Source organism: Haematobia irritans, chromosome 1, assembly GCF_050003625.1.
Source record: "Haematobia irritans isolate KBUSLIRL chromosome 1, ASM5000362v1, whole genome shotgun sequence".
Taxonomy (NCBI): domain Eukaryota; kingdom Metazoa; phylum Arthropoda; class Insecta; order Diptera; family Muscidae; genus Haematobia; species Haematobia irritans.
In genome coordinates this window covers 102,658,886-102,683,427 of record NC_134397.1, presented here as the reverse complement: position 1 = coordinate 102,683,427, position 24,542 = coordinate 102,658,886, and the positions used below count along the sequence as shown (strand labels likewise).

Here is a 24,542-nt window from a genome sequence, read left to right as displayed (position 1 = left end):
ATAGAAATAATTAAGGAAATAAAGTTTTGAATGTGGTATTATTTTTTTAACATCAAAAAATGCAATGAAAAAATTCGTAGTGATAGGATCAAAACAAATCGGCTATATATTAATGGAATGCATTTACATTTACGAAAATTGGACAACAATAGGTTTGTATGGGAAATTTTCGAATAAAAGTTATTCAATATAAACTTGCAAGACAGTTAGATGGGTTTTATTCTCTTGGGTAAAATTAGGAGAAGTGTTCACGTTCACGAATTTATCATTAATTCAGTTAAAACGAAATATATTGATATTTTCTAATGCAGTTCTATGTGACATTATGCAATATATCGCACATTGGACTTGTTGATGATTAACCAGCTGGCAATTGCAAGTTTACTGGGAAAAATGTTTTCACTAGGAAATATAAACGAAGGACTTCCAGTAAAAATTTGTGATAGTAATCAAAATGTATCGAGTACGCAAACAGAGCTAATATGACTTAAATTTTCTTACAGTCTCACAGAAATTGAATTAAAATGAATACAATTAAAATAATATGCATTTTAAGTGATATAAAGCCTTTAAGTTTGTTAAATTTCAATCAAAAATGTGACTTTTGATACAAAAAATTTTAGCTTTTTTTCTAGCTATTTTTTAAAATTTTTTAGCTTTTTTTGGCTAGTTTTTTGGACAAATCTAGCGGTTTTTTGTGAAACAATTCTGGCAACGCTGATGTTAGAACATATTATGTTTGGGACATAAAATGTTTGTAAATATAATATGCGTAGAGGGAAACATATATTAATTTAGAAATAGTCTATAAACATATATGTGTTTAGAAAGAGAGACCTAGAGAGTATGCTGCAAGTATAATAATGGAAGGCTTAAAAATATATCCACAGAAAGAAAATTTCATTAAAATTTTTTTCTACCAGTGTATGCTCGAAGGTGAAACATAATATGTTTGAACAATACAAACAATATTTTGGTTGGACCTATCCTGAAAATATATATGCTTGAAGTAAAATGTGTTTCGGGTATATGTTACAGAAGCGATTTTTTTTGAGGGTGTAGTTATACATAAGTCGAAAATCAAAACGAAATAATCAGTTTCGTCCACGGGCGCTCATGATTTGATAAGGCTTTCATTTTTCTTTAGCCATAGGTTAGGTTAGGTTAACGCGTATGAAGCAGACAATCCAGTAGTGGGATTCTGTATTTCTTCACGCACCGAAAAAAAGTGAACTGTTTTTATAAGAAGAATGAACTACCTCCCACGAAAATTGAACTAAATTTTGCTCCACATTTTGAGATTTCCACAAAGCGTTGTTAGAACCAGTAAATTTTTGTACTTTTTAACTGCAGTGCACGAAATCACATCATCTCATAGAAGAAAAAATTAACTAAGAGTAAAGAAGAAAATCATTGGCGCCAAATCATGACCATTTTAATCATGCAGTAGTTCATTCTTACTATTTTTGGGAATTGCTTTAGTTCATATTGAACTTATGTGTATGGTCATTGAACATTATGCTCACGTTTAGTTCATAAAATTTTTGAGACATACTTAAAAAAGTAAGATTTCATTAAGCTGTGGACAATTCCGATAAAAATAATAAAATTTAACTACAAGCAAATATTTTTTTTCAATAAAAATAAGTTAAATTTAGCGTTAGTTTAAGTACGGAAATTTTTTTCTGTGCGATGATATCATCATTAACGTTGTCTACGAAAACTCGTGTTTGCACTAACGATCGTGTCATTCTGTAACTAATCTGTAGCAACTGTTGTTGCGCTTGACAACCCTGCTGCGAAAAATGGTGGAATGGAAGAATAGTACAAAAACAGTTTGCAAAATTGGAAATTGTTTGCAAATTTTAAAGATATACACAAAGATACACACTAGCCCTACCATGAATATAATCTAGGTATATCTCCCATAATAATAACTTTATTGTTTCGCTTCCACTTAAAAAATAATCGTTATGGAGTGGTATTTCCAAATTCTGATTGGGAAAATGAATGGGCTGTTATTAAAAATTGATATTTCACGAAAGGTAAAGAATCGTATGATTCGACCTGTTCAAAACATTTGCAACTACCTAGCATCCTGTAATATTTTCTTCTTTAAGAGCATTATTTTTTGTATTTTTTACCTGAAATAGTTATAAGGACCTATAAGAAGATGGGTTAAATTACAAAAATGTCATTGTAGGAATATCGTTAAGTTCATTGCTTAACGCTTTCGACCCCGAATTTTTATCGCTATTTTTTTTACTTTTAATCATGTTGAAGTCATTTAAGAAGCGTCCAGCCAAAATTTCGGGTCTCCACGCCCATTCGTTTAGGCGGTAGAGAATGTTGCCTGTGGACAACTTTGGGCAATTGTGAATACAAAATAGTTTGTTTTGTAATGATAGACGTATTACATTTTATTGTTTTTTTTTTTTTTTAATTTTTTGTTATTTTACAGTAAATATATACTTAGATGCGCAGTGGAATTTCAATCACGCTCAAACACATTCACGAAGATATATTTGTTCTCACGCACGCCATGTGGGTAGGAATTCACGCTCACGCCAATTCACGAAATGAAAAGTCATACTCGCGCACGCTCACTTATGAACAACGTTTATTCCTCACGCTTTCGCAAGATTCACGACAATTTTCGTAATTCACGACAAATCTCGTGATTCACGAATATTTTCGGAACACGACAATTCTCGTGGCTCAATAAAATTTTCGTAATTCACGAAATTTCTCGTAACTCACGCTATTGAAATCTTAAGCGTGATTAAATAAGTAAAGGTGATTAAAATCATTGAGCTTGAATTTAATCGTGAACGTAAATTTGTTCGTGATTGTGACTTTTTGTGTCTCCGTTTTACAGTGAGTGTGACTTTTTTGGAAAACATGAATTTTATCGTGAGCGTGAATTTTGTCTTGAGCATGAGTTAGATTGTGAAAGCGTGATTTCGCAGAAATTTTACTCATTCACAATCACGAATACAATTTGGTTTTTACTTACGCTCACTCGCCGCACATTTTTGTTTAGCCCCGTTCATGCACGTTCACGAGATTTCGTTTAAATTTCATTCACGGCTTCGCGTGACTCACGAAAATGTTTTTATACCCTTCACCCTGTGGTACAGGGTTTAGTATACCGATCGTCTTAGAATTAAATTCTGAGTCGATTTAGCGATGTCCGTCTGTCTGTCCGTCTGTCTGTATATGTAATTTTGTGTGCAAAGTACAGCTCGCAGTTTTAGTCCGATTGTCCTAAAATTTGGTATAATTGGCGTGTATATCAACCGACTTAAATTTTAAGTCTATAGATTTTGTAGAAGTCTATCAAATTCTGTCCAGATCGAGTGATATTTAAATGTATGTATTTGGGACAAACCTTTATATATAGCCCACGATTTAACAAGGAAAATGTTGGTATTTTGACCATTTTTGTGGAAATCAGAAAAACATATATATGGGAGCTATATCTAAATCTGAACCGATTTCAACCAAATTTGGCACGCATAGTTACAATGCTAATTCTACTCCCTATGCAAAATTTCAACTAAATCGGAGCAAAAAATTGGCCTCTGTGGGCAAATGAGTGTAAATCGGGCGAAAGCTATATATGGGAGCTATATCTAAATCTGAACCGATTTGGCTGATATTTTGCAAGTTTTTCGAGACTCATAAAATATTCGGATGTACGAAATTTGAGGAAGATCGGTTGATATACACGCCAATTATGACCAGATCGGTGAAAAATATATATGGCAGCTATATCTAAATCTGAACCGATTTTTTCCAAAATCAATAGGGATCGTCTTTGAGCCGAAACAGGACCCTTTACCCAATTTTAGGACAATCGGACTAAAACTGCGAGCTGTACTTTGCACACAAAAATACATCAACAGACAGACGGACAGACAGACAGACAGACAGACAGACGGACATCGCTAAATCGACGCAGAATTTAATTCTAAGCCGATCCGTATACTAAAAGGTTGGTCTATGATTACTCCTTCTTGGCGTTACATACAAATGCACAAACTTATTATACCCTGTACCACAGTAGGGGTGAAGGGTATAAATATGGGAAACATTTAAATCTGAAGCAATTTTAAGGAAACTTCGCAAAAGTTTATTTATGATTTATCGCTCGATATATATGTGTTAGAAGTTTAGGAAAATTAGAGTCATTTTTACAATTTTTCGACTAAGCAGAGGCGATTTTACAAGGAAAATGTTGGTATTTTGACCATTTTTGTCGAAATCGGAAAAACATATATATGGGAGCTATATCTAAATCTGAACCGATTTCAACCAAATTTAAAACACGCATAGCAACAATGCTAATTCTACTCCCTGTGCAAAATTTCAACTAAATCGGAGCAAAAAATTGGCCTCTGTGGTCATATATGTGTAAATCGGCCGAAAGCTATATATGAGAGCTATATATAAATCTGAACCGATTTTAACCAAATTTGGCACGCATAGCTACAATGCTAATTCTACTCCCTGTGCAAAATTTCTACTAAATCGGATCAAAAAATTGGCCTCTGTGGTCATATGAGTGTAAATCGGGCGAAAGCTATATATGGGAGCTATATCTAAATCTGAACCGATTTCAACCAAATTTGGCGCGCATAGCTACAATGCTAATTTTACTCCCTGTGCAAAATTTCAACTAAATCGGAGCAAAAAATTGGCCTCTGTGGTCATATATGTGTAAATCGGCCGAAAGCTATATATGAGAGCTATATATAAATCTGAACCGATTTCAACCAAATTTGGCACGCATAGCTACAATGCTAATTCTACTCCCTGTGCAAAATTTCAATTAATCGGAGCAAAAAATTGGCCTCTGTGGCCATATGAGTGTAAATCGGGCGAACGATATATATGGGAGCTTGACTACATTACTAATTGTACTCCTAGTGCAAAATTTCAACCAAATTGGGATAAAACTCTGGCTCCTGGGACCGTATTAGTACATATCGGGCGATAGATATATATGGGAGCTATATCTAAATCGGAACCGATTTCAATAAAATTTGGCACACTTCACTGAAAAAACAGTGAACCCTTTTCCATTGCAAAATGAACTAAACTGTAGTAATATTGACCATGATTTAGCCCTTAAGATTTTTTTCAACTTGTCTAGTTTATAATTTTCTTAAATTTTAGTTCATCTATAACATTGTAGTTTAGTTCATTTTTACAACACCATAAGATTTATATACCCCTACCAAGTTAAAAAGTCAGTATTATTTTGGTTTACTTGCTTATTTTGTAGGAAACCCGATAATAAAAATTGGTTAACAGTCTCTTTAAAATGTCGACGACTAAACTATTTTTAAATCAATCATTCCACAGTACACAGAAATTAAATAATTAAAGGAACAACAAACCGTTTTACTATTATGAAAATTTTCATACTGTAGCAGATTATTAAATTTTCACTTACAAAAAAAAAATAGTTTTTTTAAATTAGTAAATTAATAAATTTTTAAAAATAACAGAAATCGAGTTTTTGCCTAGTGAATTACAAAATTTTCAAAAATAACAGAAATCGAGTTTTTAATTAGTGAATTATTAAATTTCCAGAATAACACAAATCGAATTTCTGATTATCAATTCTCTATAAATGTAATCGATAGCCATCCAATATCCATGCTTGAATGTTAAAAGAGAGAAAAATCATAGACAGGCAAGAAAAAAAAAAGCGCGCAGTAAGCTACGAGACGAATCAAGAAACTCTAAGTCGTTCTTTTGTAAATTGACTTCTGCCGGTGAAATATATTTAACCTGTGTTTTAACAAGCCTATATATTATATGAGGACCAGGTAGTGATATAAAAAAATAAATTCGCAGTGCCAATTTCTTTTAAAGTATAAATTCCAATTTTTTTTAATTCATATAGTGCAAAAAGAAAAGCTTTTGATTGCACCACGTTCCCAATTTTAATCATTAAAACGTGGGGATTGGGGTTAATGGCAAAACCATTAAAACTCCAATCCCAATTACTTAAAGTGCGCATTTGCCTCACCGAAGAAGTTGTCTCTCAGTAATGTGGATGTAGCCAGAGAAGAATTTTTTTAATCATCACCTAAAACAAAATCCTGATTTAAAATAAAAGCCTGACTATAAGCATGCCGAAATCAGATGATGGTGGTGTTATTGTAGAATTGGAAAAAAAATTGAGCAGAAGATTTTTCACGTGGATGTATTTGGCTATCCTAAAAAAAAATTTGGTATTTGGCTATCCTAAAAAAAAATTAAAACGAAAATGGACTTAACCTTCTTCTAAAATTATTGGCTCCCTCACAATGTGGTTTGTGACGTCATAAACATAACTAGTCAAGAAAAGGTACACGATGAATTTTTAAGAGTTAGACATACGTGCATATGATGAGTATGCTGCTCTCTTTGAAGTTCCCCTCATTATAGTGAACATACAAACATACCTGTGTCATATCGTAACCATAAATATCGTAAGATCTCTCACTGTACTGACAAACTTACATTTGATGAAAATAAGACATAAATAACAAAATAAAATAACATCAAACAAACATATGTATATACACACTAATCATAATATTTCTTTGTTAAAACACTTGCAAACAAAATGAATTAACATTACAGTATTTATTAATATTGAATTTGTTTCTATAAAATATTTTTTTTTAAGTTATTGTAATTATTAGATTAAAACAAAATTTAGCATGTTTGAATTTATTTGATGGTAAATTCTCTACATTGCGCGGACAGACATATGTCGTGAACAAATCATTTGGATGTTCTGGTTAACATTCCAATGTAAAGAATTTACATGCTTACCATTTATATGAATGAAATGTCAGATATTTGTTAAATCTCATATTAATGTAAAGAAATTCTATACATTTTATAGATCTCAGCTGCACCGCATGAATTGAGCTCAGTCCATCGGATATTTGCAGGGATGTAAAATAATGATCAGTTTTTGACAATTTTTAGATCATCGATATCCATTACGGATTTCTTTATGTAAGTAATCATTCAAATAAAATTATACATGCGTTCGATTTGTAGATATACATGAATTATTCAAACAAAAAAATATATTCAAAAATATTCGCTTCCATAGTATGTATTTAATTTTGAAGTACTACTGTAACGATTTTCTTTAACTGAAGAATCATAAGTATAGAGTTATGAAATTAGACTTTTCATTTTATATTAATAAAGTTCTTTTTGATATTATGAACATGATGTGGTAAAGTTTTAAATTGGAATTGCTGGCAGCGAAAACAAAAGTGGGTACATGGCTAAATATTGATATTTAATGTATCACAGGGATTTGGCCATAGAAATTAAATTGGACACGGGTCATTTCAGGTAATGAAGGGTGGGGTACATAATGTGTCCAGGCAATAACAACATCTATTGCAGAACACCAACGGCTCTAAATAAATCGTAGAAACATGTCTGTATTTAGTCTTGGAAAGGTAGAAGTTTCTTTCTCAAGTAATAGTTTATGATATTTTTGTGCCAAGCAAGGACTCTCCCCTATCCGGCGAGCTCTGCCTATTTCAACACCTTCCAAGCATCGCTTGGCGAAATATCGATTATATGAATTTTCAAATTTAAAAAAAAAAAAAAACTGACTGTTACAAAAGAGATGGCGCCCAACGAGATCGGCAATTTTGTGGTTTTGCAAATTGTTGGTATCGTATATTTTCATTTAAAGTTTAGTAGACGAGTCCTTAACTAATTTTAACAGAAATTGGTTGAGATTTGCCGTTTACAGTCCATAGTATATTTTTACCATCCATTTTGTCATATGTTAACAAGTGTTATGTAACCATATTGTAATGAGAGGTAACTAAATTGTTTATTTCAATTTGTCAGCGATAAAGTAAGTCTAAATTATACTTCTATGTAAAGATTCGATAATTTTATTGCGACTTTTAACTGACATAGTTTTCACACAATAATATTCAATAGTATTTATTTCGAGACTGTGAGAGTCATATAATTTATAACCTACACTGATAGGAAATTTTATTGCAACATAGTTTTGATATAAATTTAATTTTGGGGAGTTTAGAGTCATAGATGTATATAATTTTAGCATGTAACCCAATTTGTTCAAGCGTTTGTCAGCAATTCCAGATAATTATTAAGAATACAATATACAATATACGCTATACAACTTCGATAATTTTAATATAAAGTGAAAGTGGACAAGTAATGCCAAGAAGACGTAAGGTCAAACAACGAGCAAGTAGCTTAGAATCATTAAACGGACTACAATTTTTAGAGTATACATTTGACGAAGATAGTGAAGTCCAGTCCCGAGCTAGACGTCGAATAGATATTAGTCCCATTATTACAAGGTCGAGGGCAAGACAAGTAAGGCAAAACGATTTAGATATGTCAGAACCGTCGAATCAATCTGGCGTGCCCCAGAGGCAGACAAGTACATCCAGAGAGCCAACAGAAGTAGGTGATATTGCTACACGGCTAGAAAGTTTATTTTTGAATGAATTGTCAGCAATCAGACAAACAATAAGTAATGGCTTCAATGCAAACAATTCTAGTGCGAATCGTGTCACTGCCAATGAAAATTCTAATAATCACAGTCGTGATGGGACTGCGGTCAACGACCGTTCTTTAAATGAAAGTTGGAATCAAGACTTTCGTGGCGAGTCTCGATCCTACAATAATTCCATAAGGATTGACAAATGGAACATTTTCTATGATGGTAAAGACGATATTGGTGACTTTTTGTTCAAGGTAGATACCCTTAGCAAACGTTCCAGATGTTCTGATGAAACACTTATAACTAATTTTCACATTTTACTTAAAGGTAGGGCCGAAACATGGTTTTGGGCGTATTTACGTCAAGCCCCTAATACTACTTTAGCTGAATTGAAACGGGCAATGAAAAAAGAATTTGGTAGAACTGAAAATGATTGCGATAAAATTGTGCGTCTTATAGAGAGGAGACAAATGCCAAAGGAATCGTTCGATGATTTCTTTTCCGACATTATCAATATGAATTCTAGATTGTCTCAGCCAATGAATGAAATAAAAACTATTGACCTAATAAAGAATAATACCAAGGAATCAATAGGAGCTTTGCTTTTTATGGACGATTCGCTTGATGTAGATAGTTTAAGGGACGCAGGAAGAAAAGCCGAGAGATATGTCCAAAGGCAACAACAATTTAAAGTTCATAGACGGATTGTTTCGGAAATAGATAGTCAGGGAGAGATGAGTAATAAAGTAGAGCAAGAAATAGCAGCAATGAGGTTTCAAAATTCAAATGAACGGGAACGAAAAGTAATAGATACTTCGCGTTTTAAGTGTTGGAATTGCGACACACAGGGTCATTCTTATTACGATTGTCCATCTAAAGTTCGAAATATATTTTGCTATCGTTGTGGCGAAAAAAATGTTACGACCCCACAGTGTCAAAAACATCAGGAAAACGGGAAGTCGAACGAGTAAGTGAGGGTACCTCGTTCCTGGGACAGATTCCCTCTACTCGAAATTGTAATGATAAACATATTTTAAAAGAAGATCTAGAAAAACCATATTGCTCTGTTAGTAAAAACAATGATATAAAAGTTCAACTAGATTCGAAAATGTCACTTCATGAAAGAAAACTAAGATATAACGAGGCTAGGAAGAGGATTTTTAATACACATCCTGTTTCTAGAAAAATATTAAAATGTCGCGAAAGATTTCGTAAGCGGAAAATGTACACAAAGCTTATTGAGTCAGCCTGTATCGACGATAACCAAGACTGTAGACCTTATGCTAAAATAATTATTGGTAAAAAGGAAATTTTTGGTCTCCTTGATTCAGGTGCTACAATCAGTGTTATGGGAAAGGGAGCTATAGAATTATTGAAGGAAATTGGAATTACTTTTACACCGATAAAAAGTTCGATCAAAACAGCCAATAACGGCATTCAGGAAGTTATAGGCTTTACTAAGGTTCCTGTTACATTCAAAAATTCGACAAAAGATACTTACTTTTATTATTATTACTATTACTATTATTACTTGTCTCCAGGTTTAAGACAACAGGTGTATTTAGGAATTAATTTTTGGAAACAATTCGAGATAGCACCCGAATTATTTTTGTCAGAAGTTTCTCTAGATAGTGAGTCATTTGTAGAACATTCTGAGAATATGCACCAACTAACCGATCCACAATTACACAGATTGAAACGAGCGATAGGCAAATTTCCATCTTTTAAAAAGCTTGGTCTAGGACGTACTAAATTAGAAATTCATCATATCGATACAGCTGATTCAGTTCCCTTCAAGATAAAGCACTATCCACTTTCACCTCCTCGTCAACAGGAAGCATATGCTGAGTTAGATCGCATGCTATCCCTCGGTGTCATAGAGGAGAGTAATAGTCCGTACTGTAGCCCCATAGTATTAGTTAGAAAGCCTGGTAAAATACGACTTTGTCTTGACTCGCGGAAGCTTAACACAATAACAAAAAAAGATGCATACCCCCTTCCACACATCAATGGACTGTTAAGTCGTTTACAGGATACATTTTATATATCAGGTATTGATCTTAAGGATGCCTTTTGGCAAATACCTTTAGATGAATCCTCTAAAGAAAAAACCGCATTTGCAGTCCCTGGCCGGCCACTGTATCATTTTACAGTTATGCCTTTCGGGCTCTGCAACGCGGCACAAAGAATGAGTCGACTAATGGATAAGGTCATTCCAAGTCGACTTCGAGAAAACGTTTTTATATATCTAGATGACCTGTTGGTTTGTACATCGGATTTTGAAAGCCATATTGATGTGTTGAATGAGGTAGCAACGTATTTGTCACAAGCAGGCTTAACTATAAATATTGAAAAAAGTCGTTTTTGCCAAAAGGAAATTAAATTTTTAGGCTATATCGTTGGTCAGGGATGCCTACGTACGGATAAAGATAAAATAGATGCTGTTATTAATTTTCCAATTCCAAAATCCCCTCGTCAAATAAGGAGATATATTGGTATGACTGGTTGGTACCGGCAATTTATTTCAAATTATGCAAATTTAGCTGCACCACTTACCGATTGTTTAAAGAAGTCCAAGGATTTTGAATTGAAAGACGAGGCTAAAGAATCCTTTGATAAACTGAAACAGGCTTTAACCACCGCCCCAGTTTTAGTCCAGCCGAATTTTAGTAAAATGTTTACAATTCAATGCGATGCATCTAGAGTAGCTGTGGGTGGAGTATTAACGCAAATAGGAGAAGATGGGAAAGAACATCCAATCGCTTATGTATCCCAGAAATTAAATAAATCCCAGAAAAATTACACGGTTACAGAACTGGAATGCCTGGCCGCAATTGTCTGCTTAAAGAAATTTCGTCCTTATGTGGAAGGTCTCCCGTTTAAGATAATAACTGACCATCATAGCTTACGTTGGCTAATGTCACAAAAAGACCTAACGGGCAGATTAGGACGTTGGAGTTTATTGTTGCAAAGATTCGATTTTGAAATTGAGTATAGAAAAGGGTCTTCAAATATTGTACCAGACGCTCTTTCGAGGCTAGATACAGATGAATTATGTACAATTGAGAAGTATACGCCTGTAGAAATCGATTTATCTTCGGAGTATTTCAATTCTAAAGAATACAATGATTTGAGACATTTACTAAGTGATTCCTCTAAGTTTCCAGATACTATAGTATCTGACGGTTATGTATACCAGAGAGTTAAATTTCGAAAAGGCGAATTCGTAGATGAAGATTCTTTATGGAGGTTATGGCTACCGTATGAATTGCGTGACGAAGTAATACAGAGACATCATGATGAGGTTTCATGTCATGGGGGATTTGGAAAAACCTTACACCGAATTCGGGAGAAATATTTTTGGCCAAACATGGCCAAGGACATAAAATCGTATATATCTAACTGCGATATATGCAAGAGTGTAAAGCCCACTAATCAAAATTTAAAACCTCCAATGGGAAAACAAATCCCAACAGAACGACCGTTCCAAAGAATATACATGGATTTGTTAGGTCCATATCCAAGGACAAAAATGGGTAACTCAGTAGTATTCGTGGCAATTGATCACCTAACAAAATATATATTTTTAAAACCGTTGAAAAAAGCAACAAGTTCTGCTATTATAAAATATATTCAAGAAGCGATTTTTCATCAATTTGGAGTACCGCAATATATACACTCAGACAACGGCAGACAGTTTGTCTCATTACAGATGTCAGATTTTCTCAAAGCATATGGAGTCACCCATATTAAATCAGCCCTTTATTCGCCACAAGCTAATGTGTCTGAGAGAAGCAATAGGGAATTCATTGTGAAGCTTAGAATTCTAATCAAGGATAGTCAAGAAAATTGGGATATACACGTTTCTAAAATTGCTAGTATCCTCCGCAGCGATTACCATGAGGCTATTAAATGCTCCCCATACTTTTGTGCATTTGGATATAATATGATTCTGCACGGTTCGTCGTATCCACTTTTGCAAAAATTAGGATGTGTTAAGGAGAGCCAGATCAGTTGTATCCCCAACGACGTGAAAATGAATAATCTACATGACAAAGTTAAGGAGAATTTGTTGGTGGCTCATGAGAAGGCTTCAAAAAGTTATAACACCAGGAGCAAAGGTTTACAATTTTCAGTTGGACAGGAAGTATTTCGCAAAATGTTCCATCAATCAGATTCTAAAAAGGGAGTTAATGCCAAATTACTACCCCCATATTCAAAATGCAGAATTAGAAAAAGAGTGGGATCATCTTGCTATGAACTTGAAACGCTAAATGGAAAATACATAGGACTTTATCATGCTAAAGATATAAAACCTTTCTAGAAGGTATAAGCTAATTACAGCCCGGCATATATATCTCAGGGTTTGGTCGAGCCCCACGTAAAAGTAATAATCCATTTTCCTTATTTTCGTCCTTCGTAGACTCGTACTACAAAGAAGGTATGTAGCAGATTATTAAATTTTCACTTACAAAAAAAAAAAATAGTTTTTTTAAATTAGTAAATTAATAAATTTTTAAAAATAACAGAAATCGAGTTTTTGCCTAGTGAATTACAAAATTTTCAAAAATAACAGAAATCGAGTTTTTAATTAGTGAATTATTAAATTTCCAGAATAACACAAATCGAATTTCTGATTATCAATTCTCTATAAATGTAATCGATAGCCATCCAATATCCATGCTTGTTAAAAGAGAGAAAAATCATAGACAGGCAAGAAAAAAAAAAAAGCGCGCAGTAAGCTACGAGACGAATCAAGAAACTCTAAGTCGTTCTTTTGTAAATTGACTTCTGCCGGTGAAATATATTTAACCTGTGTTTTAACAAGCCTATATATTATATGAGGACCAGGTAGTGATATAAAAAAATAAATTCGCAGTGCCAATTTCTTTTAAAGTATAAATTCCAATTTTTTTTAATTCATATAGTGCAAAAAGAAAAGCTTTTGATTGCACCACGTTCCCAATTTTAATCATTAAAACGTGGGGATTGGGGTTAATGGCAAAACCATTAAAACTCCAATCCCAATTACTTAAAGTGCGCATTTGCCTCACCGAAGAAGTTGTCTCTCAGTAATGTGGATGTAGCCAGAGAAGAATTTTTTTAATCATCACCTAAAACAAAATCCTGATTTAAAATAATTATATCAACGAGCCTGACTATAAGCATGCCGAAATCAGATGATGGTGGTGTTATTGTAGAATTGGAAAAAAAATTGAGCAGAAGATTTTTCACGTGGATGTATTTGGCTATCCTAAAAAAAAAATTTGGTATTTGGCTATCCTAAAAAAAATTAAAACGAAAATGGACTTAACCTTCTTCTAAAATTATTGGCTCCCTCACAATGTGGTTTGTGACGTCATAAACATAACTAGTCAAGAAAAGGTACACGATGAATTTTTAAGAGTTAGACATACGTGCATATGATGAGTATGCTGCTCTCTTTGAAGTTCCCCTCATTATAGTGAACATACAAACATACCTGTGTCATATCGTAACCATAAATATCGTAAGATCTCTCACTGTACTGACAAACTTACATTTGATGAAAATAAGACATAAATAACAAAATAAAATAACATCAAACAAACATATGTATATACACACTAATCATAATATTTCTTTGTTAAAACACTTGCAAACAAAATGAATTAACATTACAGTATTTATTAATATTGAATTTGTTTCTATAAAATATTTTTTTTTAAGTTATTGTAATTATTAGATTAAAACAAAATTTAGCATGTTTGAATTTATTTGATGGTAAATTCTCTACATTGCGCGGACAGACATATGTCGTGAACAAATCATTTGGATGTTCTGGTTAACATTCCAATGTAAAGAATTTACATGCTTACCATTTATATGAATGAAATGTCAGATATTTGTTAAATCTCATATTAATGTAAAGAAATTCTATACATTTTATAGATCTCAGCTGCACCGCATGAATTGAGCTCAGTCCATCGGATATTTGCAGGGATGTAAAATAATGATCAGTTTTTGACAATTTTTAGATCATCGATATCCATTACGGATTTCTTTATGTAAGTAATCATTCAAATAAAATTATACATGCGTTCGATTTGTAGATATACATGAATTATTCAAACAAAAAAATATATTCAAAAATATTCGCTTCCATAGTATGTATTTAATTTTGAAGTACTACTGTAACGATTTTCTTTAACTGAAGAATCATAAGTATAGAGTTATGAAATTAGACTTTTCATTTTATATTAATAAAGTTCTTTTTGATATTATGAACATGATGTGGTAAAGTTTTAAATTGGAATTGCTGGCAGCGAAAACAAAAGTGGGTACATGGCTAAATATTGATATTTAATGTATCACAGGGATTTGGCCATAGAAATTAAATTGGACACGGGTCATTTCAGGTAATGAAGGGTGGGGTACATAATGTGTCCAGGCAATAACAACATCTATTGCAGAACACCAACGGCTCTAAATAAATCGTAGAAACATGTCTGTATTTAGTCTTGGAAAGGTAGAAGTTTCTTTCTCAAGTAATAGTTTATGATATTTTTGTGCCAAGCAAGGACTCTCCCCTATCCGGCGAGCTCTGCCTATTTCAACACCTTCCAAGCATCGCTTGGCGAAATATCGATTATATGAATTTTCAAATTTAAAAAAAAAAAAAAACTGACTGTTACAATACATTAAAATTAAACTTTCTTTAAGCAAAAGTACTTTATTATAAATACTTATGATGAAAGTTCTTAATACAATGTGTTTTGTGAATAAAAATTATGACCACGTGGAACAGAGAGTAGTTCATTTGAACCCGCTGTTTGGACATTTTGACTTATCCTTTTTTTATTCATCGTAGGTAATTATTTCACATATCTTTCTGAAAAAATGGAAACAATAATGAAAATTGTTAAAAATTAACACACTGTTATGAAATATAATTTTTAATTCTTCATTTTAGCTTGTAACTTACCATATTTGGGGGCATTTTATCAAATGGTGTAAGGAATTCAACTTTCCTTTGGAAAACGTATCTCATAAAATTTGTACCTGAAACAATTAGAGAAATAATGAAGTATTCTAAATAAACTCATAAAACTGTGTTGTTATATAATAAAATAAATATTCTAGTTGAAAGAAATCCAAAGTTTTAATATAAAACTTACCAATTCTCTATTAAATTGTACGCTGAGGGGAAATATAATAAGTTGTCCAAATTTATTTGGGTTACTCTGAAATTAAATATTTATTTTTTACATTAAATAAAATTATTAAATAGGTTTTCAAAAAATCTAATGAAAAAATACTAATATGCATAAAAAAACCAAATATTCTGGTTAACCCTAGACAGTCATCATTCGTCAAAATGACGACACGTAATTTAATTTTCGATTTAAAATGCATTTTAGTCTATTGGGAAATGGTAAATTTAAGTTATACTAATTCGACCGTTTTATGAATTTTTGTTTTATACTACGTAAAACCAAATTGAATAAGAAAAAAAATTCAAGTTTGGTTCACTTTTTCGCTCACGATGAAAATTATAGCGTCTTGAAATCAGCCGTAGTCAAAATGACGAAGGATGAAGTTAATGTACAAAAAATATGTATGACTGTCCAGGGTTGAAAGAAAGTTAAAGAATCCTTACCAATTCACTATTAAATTACAGGCAAAGGAGTACTAAAAATTTGTCCAAATTTTTAAGAGTTATTCTGAAATTAAATATTTGTTTTTACATTAAAAATATTATATTGGTTTCCAAAAAATTTGATTGAAGAAATACTAAAATAAGCTATTAAAAACCTGTAATTTTGATGATAAAAAGGTCACAAAAACGTAAATATTCTAGATGAAATAAAGCCAATTTCTAAAAGAAAACTTACCAATTCTCTATTTTTTAAATTTGTTCGAATCCATCTGGAGTTGCTCTGAAATTAAATGTTGTTTTTAAAATTTGCAAAATTTTCGTGAAAGAAAAACATTAAACTGGTTTCCAAAAAATAATTAACAAATAATAATATACATAAAAATATTCTTTTTAAAAGAAAGCCATTTAAAAAATATATACTTACCAATTTATGACTAAACTATACGCTGAGATATAACAAACGTTTTCCAAATTCATCTGGAATTGAATATTAATTTTTTATATTGAATAATAAAAATTTCAATACACTTTTAATTTCAACATACATATTTTCTTAAATATTCTTAATAACTTTTTTCTAAACTACCAATAAAATATTAATAACTTTCATTTAAAAGGTTTAATAAACAAACACCAATATATGTCTCAAAAATCCAAAATATTCCATGCCTTTATATTCCCTTGTTGCATACCTGCTTAAAGGCCGGTATGCACCTCTAGCGAAATTTTCGGTACCAAAAATTTATTTAAGTCTACAACAAAAAAACAGGGCTGTGTTCACAAATTTTAAACCAGCTAATCGCTTTTAAAAATTGTTAATATATGTTCCAAATATTCCTCAAATAAATTGCTTATTATTTACAGACCTTTTAAAACTTTAACGCACACAATGATTGTAATAAATTAAATGTTTGCTGCCAAAATATGCTTTTGACAACCCTGTTATTTTCATTAGAGGTGCGTACCAGCTTACGAAATTGAACGCTACCGAAAATTTCGTTAGCATAAATAGCAATGCATTTCTTATGGGAATGAAATTTTTCGCTAGAGGTGCATACCGGCCTTAAAAGATGCAACAATCCACGCCAACGCCAACTACACAACTGAAGCATGCCAAACAAAACCAAGCAAAGCCAAAACATTCCTACAACAACAAAAACACATGTGCCTTTATTGAAAACAACACCTCATCCAGCCAAATAAACCATCCGCGAATAAAAAACACACACACACAAACCACTAAATGAACAAAAATAAAAACAACCCCACGCTCATGTATACACAACAAAACTCAAGTAACATCATCTTTACATTAATCACATTCCACTATGCCGATAAAGATCTCTGTACTATGCATTAGTTCATCGCATCTGCTGACAATTTACTCTAAGAATAATATTCGTAAAGGCACACCAGTTTATGAACGATGAAACGTTTAACTTAAGTTTGCAAAATTTTCATGCAATGTTATCTACCATTTTTGACGAAAATGTCTATAAATTTAATTACATGTGAACTAAAAATATTTCATTGGGTAATTTTTTACCAACAATTATTAACTATAGGAATTGTCGGAAAGAAATTGCTATCCACTTTCAAGTTCATTTTTCGTAAAAAAATATTTTCTCATACAAAAAAATCTTATAGTAAATTGCACTTATTATTTAGAAAATACTTTACATTTCACAAGTAGTTTTATAGCATGACAAACGAATTTTTAACTACCAGTTAAGAAATTTTTTAAGGAAATTTCCATCGTATTTTGTAGGCCATGAACTAAACGTTTGCTACTTAGAATTTGTAAAATTTCCTTTCGAGTAGTTAATTTTCGTTGAAAATACGAAAAATGAACTAAAATTCTGGAAAATTCTTGTAATAAATTATGTAAAAATCTTCTTAAATTTACGAGACACCTTTTTTTCTGTGTTGACTATAGTACTAATTGTTCTTCTTGTGCAAAATTTTAAGCAAGTTAGGGTAAAACTCTGGCTTCTGGGGCCATATAAGTCCATATCGGGCGAAATATATATATGGGAGCTATATCTAAATCTGAAGCGATTTCTTCCAAAATCAATAGGGATCTATTCTGAGCCAAAACACATACTTGTGCTAAATTTGAAGTCGATTGGACTAAAACTGCGACCTAGACTTTGATTACAAAAATGTGTTCACGGACAGACGGACATCGCTATATCGACTCAAGAGCCCACCCTGCGCATTTTTGCCAAAGACACCATGTGTCTATCTCGTCTCCTTCTGGGTGTTGCAAACATATGCACTAACTTATAATACCCTGTTCCACAGTGTGGCGCAGGGTATAATCAGATATGGTAACACAAATTTTGGTCTACATAATGGTGAAGGGTATAATATAGTTTGCCCCGCCCGACTTTAGACTTTACTTATTTGTTTTTTTTTTTTTTTTTGAACCCATGTCAATTTAACTGGCGGTGTAAAAAACCAAAGTATTATAAAGCGCGAATATTCGTGCTAATCCACTACCACGTTGCCAAGAAGGTCGATATCTATGGCTTCCTCCCTTTTGACGATTCCTTCCAAATTCCCCGCTGCACTGCAGATATGTTTTCCACATCATCGCCGAATTTCTCGTTACTGGACTCCCAATCAAAGTTCAAAATTTGTTCAAATTCATTGTTTCTCAAACCTTTTTTCTCTAGGTCTTATGTCCAAAAATATGTAATTTTACTACCACAATTGCCCAAAGTTGCTCACAGGCAAATTTTCAATTTCAAAAATTTCTCATCTGCTGTTTTATTGCAATTCTAAGATTTGACTTCCAGAAATATTTTATTTGACATGTACTACAATAGATTAATAAAAACTTTCAACATGTTAGTTGTAATATATGAAAAAAGTCATATAAAGGGTGATTTGTTAAGAGCTTGATAACTTTTTAAAAAAAAAAAAACGCATAAAATTTGCAAAATCTCATCGGTTCTTTATTTGAAACGTTAGATTGGTCCATGACATTTACTTTTTGAAGATAATTTCATTTAAATGTTGACCGCGGCTGCGTCTTAGGTGGTCCATTCGGAAAGTCCAATTTTGGGCAACTTTTTCGAGCATTTCGGCCGGAATAGCCCGAATTTCTTCGGAAATGTTGTCTTCCAAAGCTGGAATAGTTGCTGGCTTATTTCTGTAGACTTTAGACTTGACGTAGCCCCACAAAAAATAGTCTAAAGGCGTCAAATCGCATGATCTTGGTGGCCAACTTACCGGTCCATTTCTTGAGATGAATTGTTCTCCGAAGTTTTCCCTCAAAATGGCCATAGAATCGCGAGCTGTGTGGCATGTAGCGCCATCTTGTTGAAACCACATGTCAACCAAGTTCAGTTCTTCCATTTTTGGCAACAAAAAGTTTGTTAGCATCGAACGATAGCGATCGCCATTCACCGTAACGTTGCGTCCAACAGCATCTTTGAAAAAATACGGTCCAATGATTCCACCAGCGTACAAACCACACCAAACAGTGCATTTTTCGGGATGCATGGGCAGTTCTTGAACGGCTTCTGGTTGCTCTTCACTCCAAATGCGGCAATTTTGCTTATTTACGTAGCCATTCAACCAGAAATGAGCCTCATCGCTGAACAAAATTTGTCGATAAAAAAGCGGATTTTCTGCCAACTTTTCTAGGGCCCATTCACTGAAAATTCGACGTTGTGGCTCGTTAGTAAGTCTATTCATGATGAAATGTCAAAGCATACTGAGCATCTTTCTCTTTGACACCATGTCTGAAATCCCACGTGATCTGTCAAATACTAATGCATGAAAATCCTAACCTCAAAAGAATCACCCTTTATTACAACCAAATTAGCTTATTTTTCATTTAAATTGAAGAAATTACTTGTAGCTTTCGATACCGTTACAGTTTTATGAACAAAAACAACGCTGACAGTGAGTCTCAAAACACAAAAAATTGTCCACAGGCAACTTTAGGATCGAAAGGGTTAAATTGACCATAAACTCATCGCCATAGGCCTTAATGCCCTATTTTTTTAATAATTCGATAAAAATTACCGACAATAAGCATAATCAACATAATAAAAAGCAAAATATCGATGATTTTAAAGTTGGGGTATCACAAAAATGAATTTCGGAAGAGTACAATGTGGAAATACCAACTGCGTCTCGAGTTATAAACAGTGGATGCACCAAAACTGTACACTGTGGTAGAAGAAAGCCTAAGTCTACGCCAAAAGAAGATCATATAATCAAAAGAACTATGCAACAATGCAATCAAATATCATCTAAAGAAGTTACAAATTAAATTCAACTGGGTATATCTACCATAACGGTAACGGGGCAGAGCATTAGAAGTCGGAGTGCCATTATACAAGAATGTCAAAAATCATCGATTCCAAAGAAAACTAGGTTAGCGCGGCTTCAATTTTCACAAAAATACCTTAAATGGCCTCAGGAGCAGTGGATATATGCTATATTTACCTACAACTCAAAATTTAACTTGCATGGATCGGATAGTAGAAATTTAGTACGAAGGCTGCAAGGAAAGCTTTAATCCAAGAAATACAAAAAGTTACGTCAATCATGGTGGGGCCAATCTTAGGGTCTGGGGGTATTCTTCCGGACAAATTATTGGCCCTATTTATAGAGTAGAGGGTATTATGCTGTCGGAAGTCTACAAAAACATTTTTCCCATGTAATATTGCCGTAAGCATTCCGGGAAATGCCGTCTGTATGGATTATTCAGCGCGATCATGACCTCTAGTACACGTGAAACGTGGTAAAACAATGGATTTCCGATGAAAAATTGCGGGTGGTTGACTAGACTGTCAGTCGCCTAAAGTAAGTCATAAAACAAGCTTTGGAAAGCTATAAAACGAAAAATTGGTAGGATTTTTTTGCAAAAGACTTACGAAATCTATTTGAACCTGAACCATAGGATATCATTGACCATTTAATCCTAACCAATGGCCAAAAGTTGCGTAGAAGTAATCAAGCGGCATGGCTATAGTATTAACTATTAACATTTATCGTTAAAAGTTACAAAAACTTTAATTATTTTTATATATATGTGACACTTAATATTAGTTGCAAATGTTTTGAACAGACAAAAACTCTCATTTTTTTAAAACTTAATAAAAATTGTTGTCGTTAGTTCCGTTATTTCCTTGAATCTTTAAAATTGACATAGTAAGCAACAACATTGCATTAAAATGTTGGTTTTAATATTTTGGAACGATTGCAAATGTAACATAGTTTAAAACGTCTACCAAAGAGCTTGGTGGTTATTTTTCTTGTTATCCCTTCATATCGATGCGATTCATCGTTAAAATTGAATACAGAATCCCACTACAGGTTCGATTACTGTAGCGGGATTCTTTTTGTTTGTTTGATATTTTTTTATAAATTCGTAACCATTATACGAGGGCGGTTCGGAAACTTCTTAGCCTATCAATGAAAGAATATAGTTGGTTTTTCAAAAATATTTTTATTTTTCAATATAATCTCCTGAAACTTCAATACACTTAGTCCAACGCTTTTCTAGCAATTCTATCCCTTGATTAAAATAGTTTTCCTCAAGGTCTTCAAAATAGTGGTTTACAACTGTAACTGCATCTTCATTTGAGGTAAAACGCTTGCCAGCATGGAATTTTTTGGATTTGGGAACAAGTAAAACTCACTGGGAGCTAAATCAGGAGAATAAGGTGGGTGGTCAAGCAACTCGTACTTTAATTCGTTGATTTTAGCCATTGTTAAAACACTCTTGTGCGCTGGTGCGTTGTCTTGATGAAAAATTATTGTCTTGTGTTGTAAGCCAGGACGTTTTTCTCCAATTTGTACATTTAATTGATCCAAAAGATTGCAATAGTATTCTGAATTTGTTGTTTTACCCTTTTGCAGATAGTCAATCAATAAAATAACTTTGAAGTCCCAAAAAACGTTGCCATAACCTTACCAGCCGATTGAATTGTTTTTGCCTTCTTTGGGGCACTTCCTCCAGCTTCAGTCCATTGTTTGGATTGTTCTTTTGTCTCTGCATTCTTATGCGTTTTTGATCGACTGTTAACAAAAGCGTCACCCACCTTCTTTTTCATCTGTAGTTCTTCATGCAAAATTAAATGGACTCGATCATTTGAGATGCCGATGATATTAGCAATTTCACGCACTTTTATTCGGCGATCATTTAATACCATATCATGCACTTTGGCTACAATTTCTTTTATTGTTGTTGTTTTTGGACATCCACTACGTGGTTCATCTGCAATGCTTGTACGACCACGTTTAAATTCAGCCACCCAATTTTACCGCACGAATTTCTAATATTTCAATTGTAACAAAATTGCGGATATATATATCTATATATATATATATATATATATATATATATATATATATATATATATATATATATATATATATATATATATATATATATATATATATATATATATATATATGCGAGCTTAAAATTTAAATCTAACGTTATGGGACAATTTTAACGAAAAATAAAAATGCAAGGAAAGTCTAAAGTCGGGCGGGCCGATTATAATATACTCTGCACAACTTTGTATTTAGATCTACATTTTGATAAAATCTCAAATCAGACTTCTACAAAACTCGGGCAATATTTGGGAAATATTTATAATTGTTTAGACAATTTCGCAAAAATGCATTTATGATTCATTCATTGAATAATTTGAAAATTTGAGTCATTTCTACAAGTTTTCGACTTAGCAGCAATTTTGGAAAAATTTTTGTCTAGCAAATAAAATTTTGTAAAATTTTATATAGAAATAAAATTTTGGAAAATTTTCTACAGTAACAAAATTTTGACTAAATTTTCTATAGAAATAAAATTTTGGCAAAATTTTCTATAGAAATCAAATTTTGACTAAATATATAGAAATACAATTTTGAATAAAATTTTTGTAGAAATAAAATTTGGCAAAATTTTTTATAGAAAAAAAGTTTGAAAAAATTATCAATAGAAATACAATTTAAAAAAAAAAATGTGTAGCAAACAACATTTTGCAAAATTTTCTATAGAAATAAAATATTCTATATATATATATATATATATATATATATATATATATATATATATATATATATATATATATATATATATATATATATATATATATATATATATATATATATATATATATATATATATATATATATATATATATATATATATATATATATATATATATATATATATATATATATATATATATATATATATATATATATATATATATATATATATATATATATATATATATATATATATATAAAGGGTGATTCTTTTGAGGTTAGGATTTTCATGCATTAGTATTTGACAGATCACGTGGGATTTCAGACATGGTGTCAAAGAGAAAGATGCTCAGTATGCTTTGACATTTCATCATGAATAGACTTATTAACGAGCAACGCTTGCAAATCATTGAATTTTATTACCAAAATCAGTGGCAGAAAATCCGCTTTTTTATCGACAAATTTTGTTCAGCGATGAGGCTCATTTCTGGTTGAATGGCTACGTAAATAAGCAAAATTGCCGCATTTGGAGTGAAGAGCAACCAGAAGCCGTTCAAGAACTGCCCATGCATCCCGAAAAATGCACTGTTTGGTGTGGTTTGTACGCTGGTGGAATCATTGGACCGTATTTTTTCAAAGATGCTGTTGGACGCAACGTTACGGTGAATGGCGATCGCTATCGTTCGATGCTAACAAACTTTTTGTTGCCAAAAATGGAAGAACTGAACTTGGTTGACATGTGGTTTCAACAAGATGGCGCTACATGCCACACAGCTCGCGATTCTATGGCCATTTTGAGGGAAAACTTCGGAGAACAATTCATCTCAAGAAATGGACCGGTAAGTTGGCCACCAAGATCATGCGATTTGACGCCTTTAGACTATTTTTTGTGGGGCTACGTCAAGTCTAAAGTCTACAGAAATAAGCCAGCAACTATTCCAGCTTTGGAAGACAACATTTCCGAAGAAATTCGGGCTATTCCGGCCGAAATGCTCGAAAAAGTTGCCCAAAATTGGACTTTCCGAATGGACCACCTAAGACGCAGCCGCGGTCAACATTTAAATGAAATTATCTTCAAAAAGTAAATGTCATGGACCAATCTAACGTTTCAAATAAAGAACCGATGAGATTTTGCAAATTTTATGCGTTTTTTTTTAAAAAAAGTTATCAAGCTCTTAACAAATCACCCTTTATATATACAGGGCTGTGGAGCCGGAGTCGGAGTCTTGGAGTCGGAGTCTGAAGATTTTGCTGGAGTCGGAGTCGTAAAAATTTAGCTCGACTCCGACTCCGGCTAAACCAAATTTTTTAAAACACTACACATTTTTGGAACTAAGCAAGTTTTTACGCAAATTA

At 32.6% G+C, this 24,542-nt stretch overlaps 1 protein-coding gene and 1 long non-coding RNA gene across 2 annotated transcripts in view; one reads left to right on the top strand and one right to left on the bottom strand.

Moving 5' to 3' along the window:
- LOC142229813 (uncharacterized) overlaps nt 1-24,542 on the top strand; it is a 118,535-nt gene that overhangs the window by 2,074 nt on the left and 91,919 nt on the right. The window lies entirely within an intron of this gene.
- On the bottom strand, nt 15,489-16,228 carry LOC142240768 (uncharacterized). Its single transcript, XR_012723381.1, has 3 exons — nt 16,164-16,228; nt 15,682-15,747; nt 15,489-15,565 (listed from the first exon to the last, which is right to left on the bottom strand). It is a non-coding gene; the product is annotated as an uncharacterized LOC142240768 (long non-coding RNA).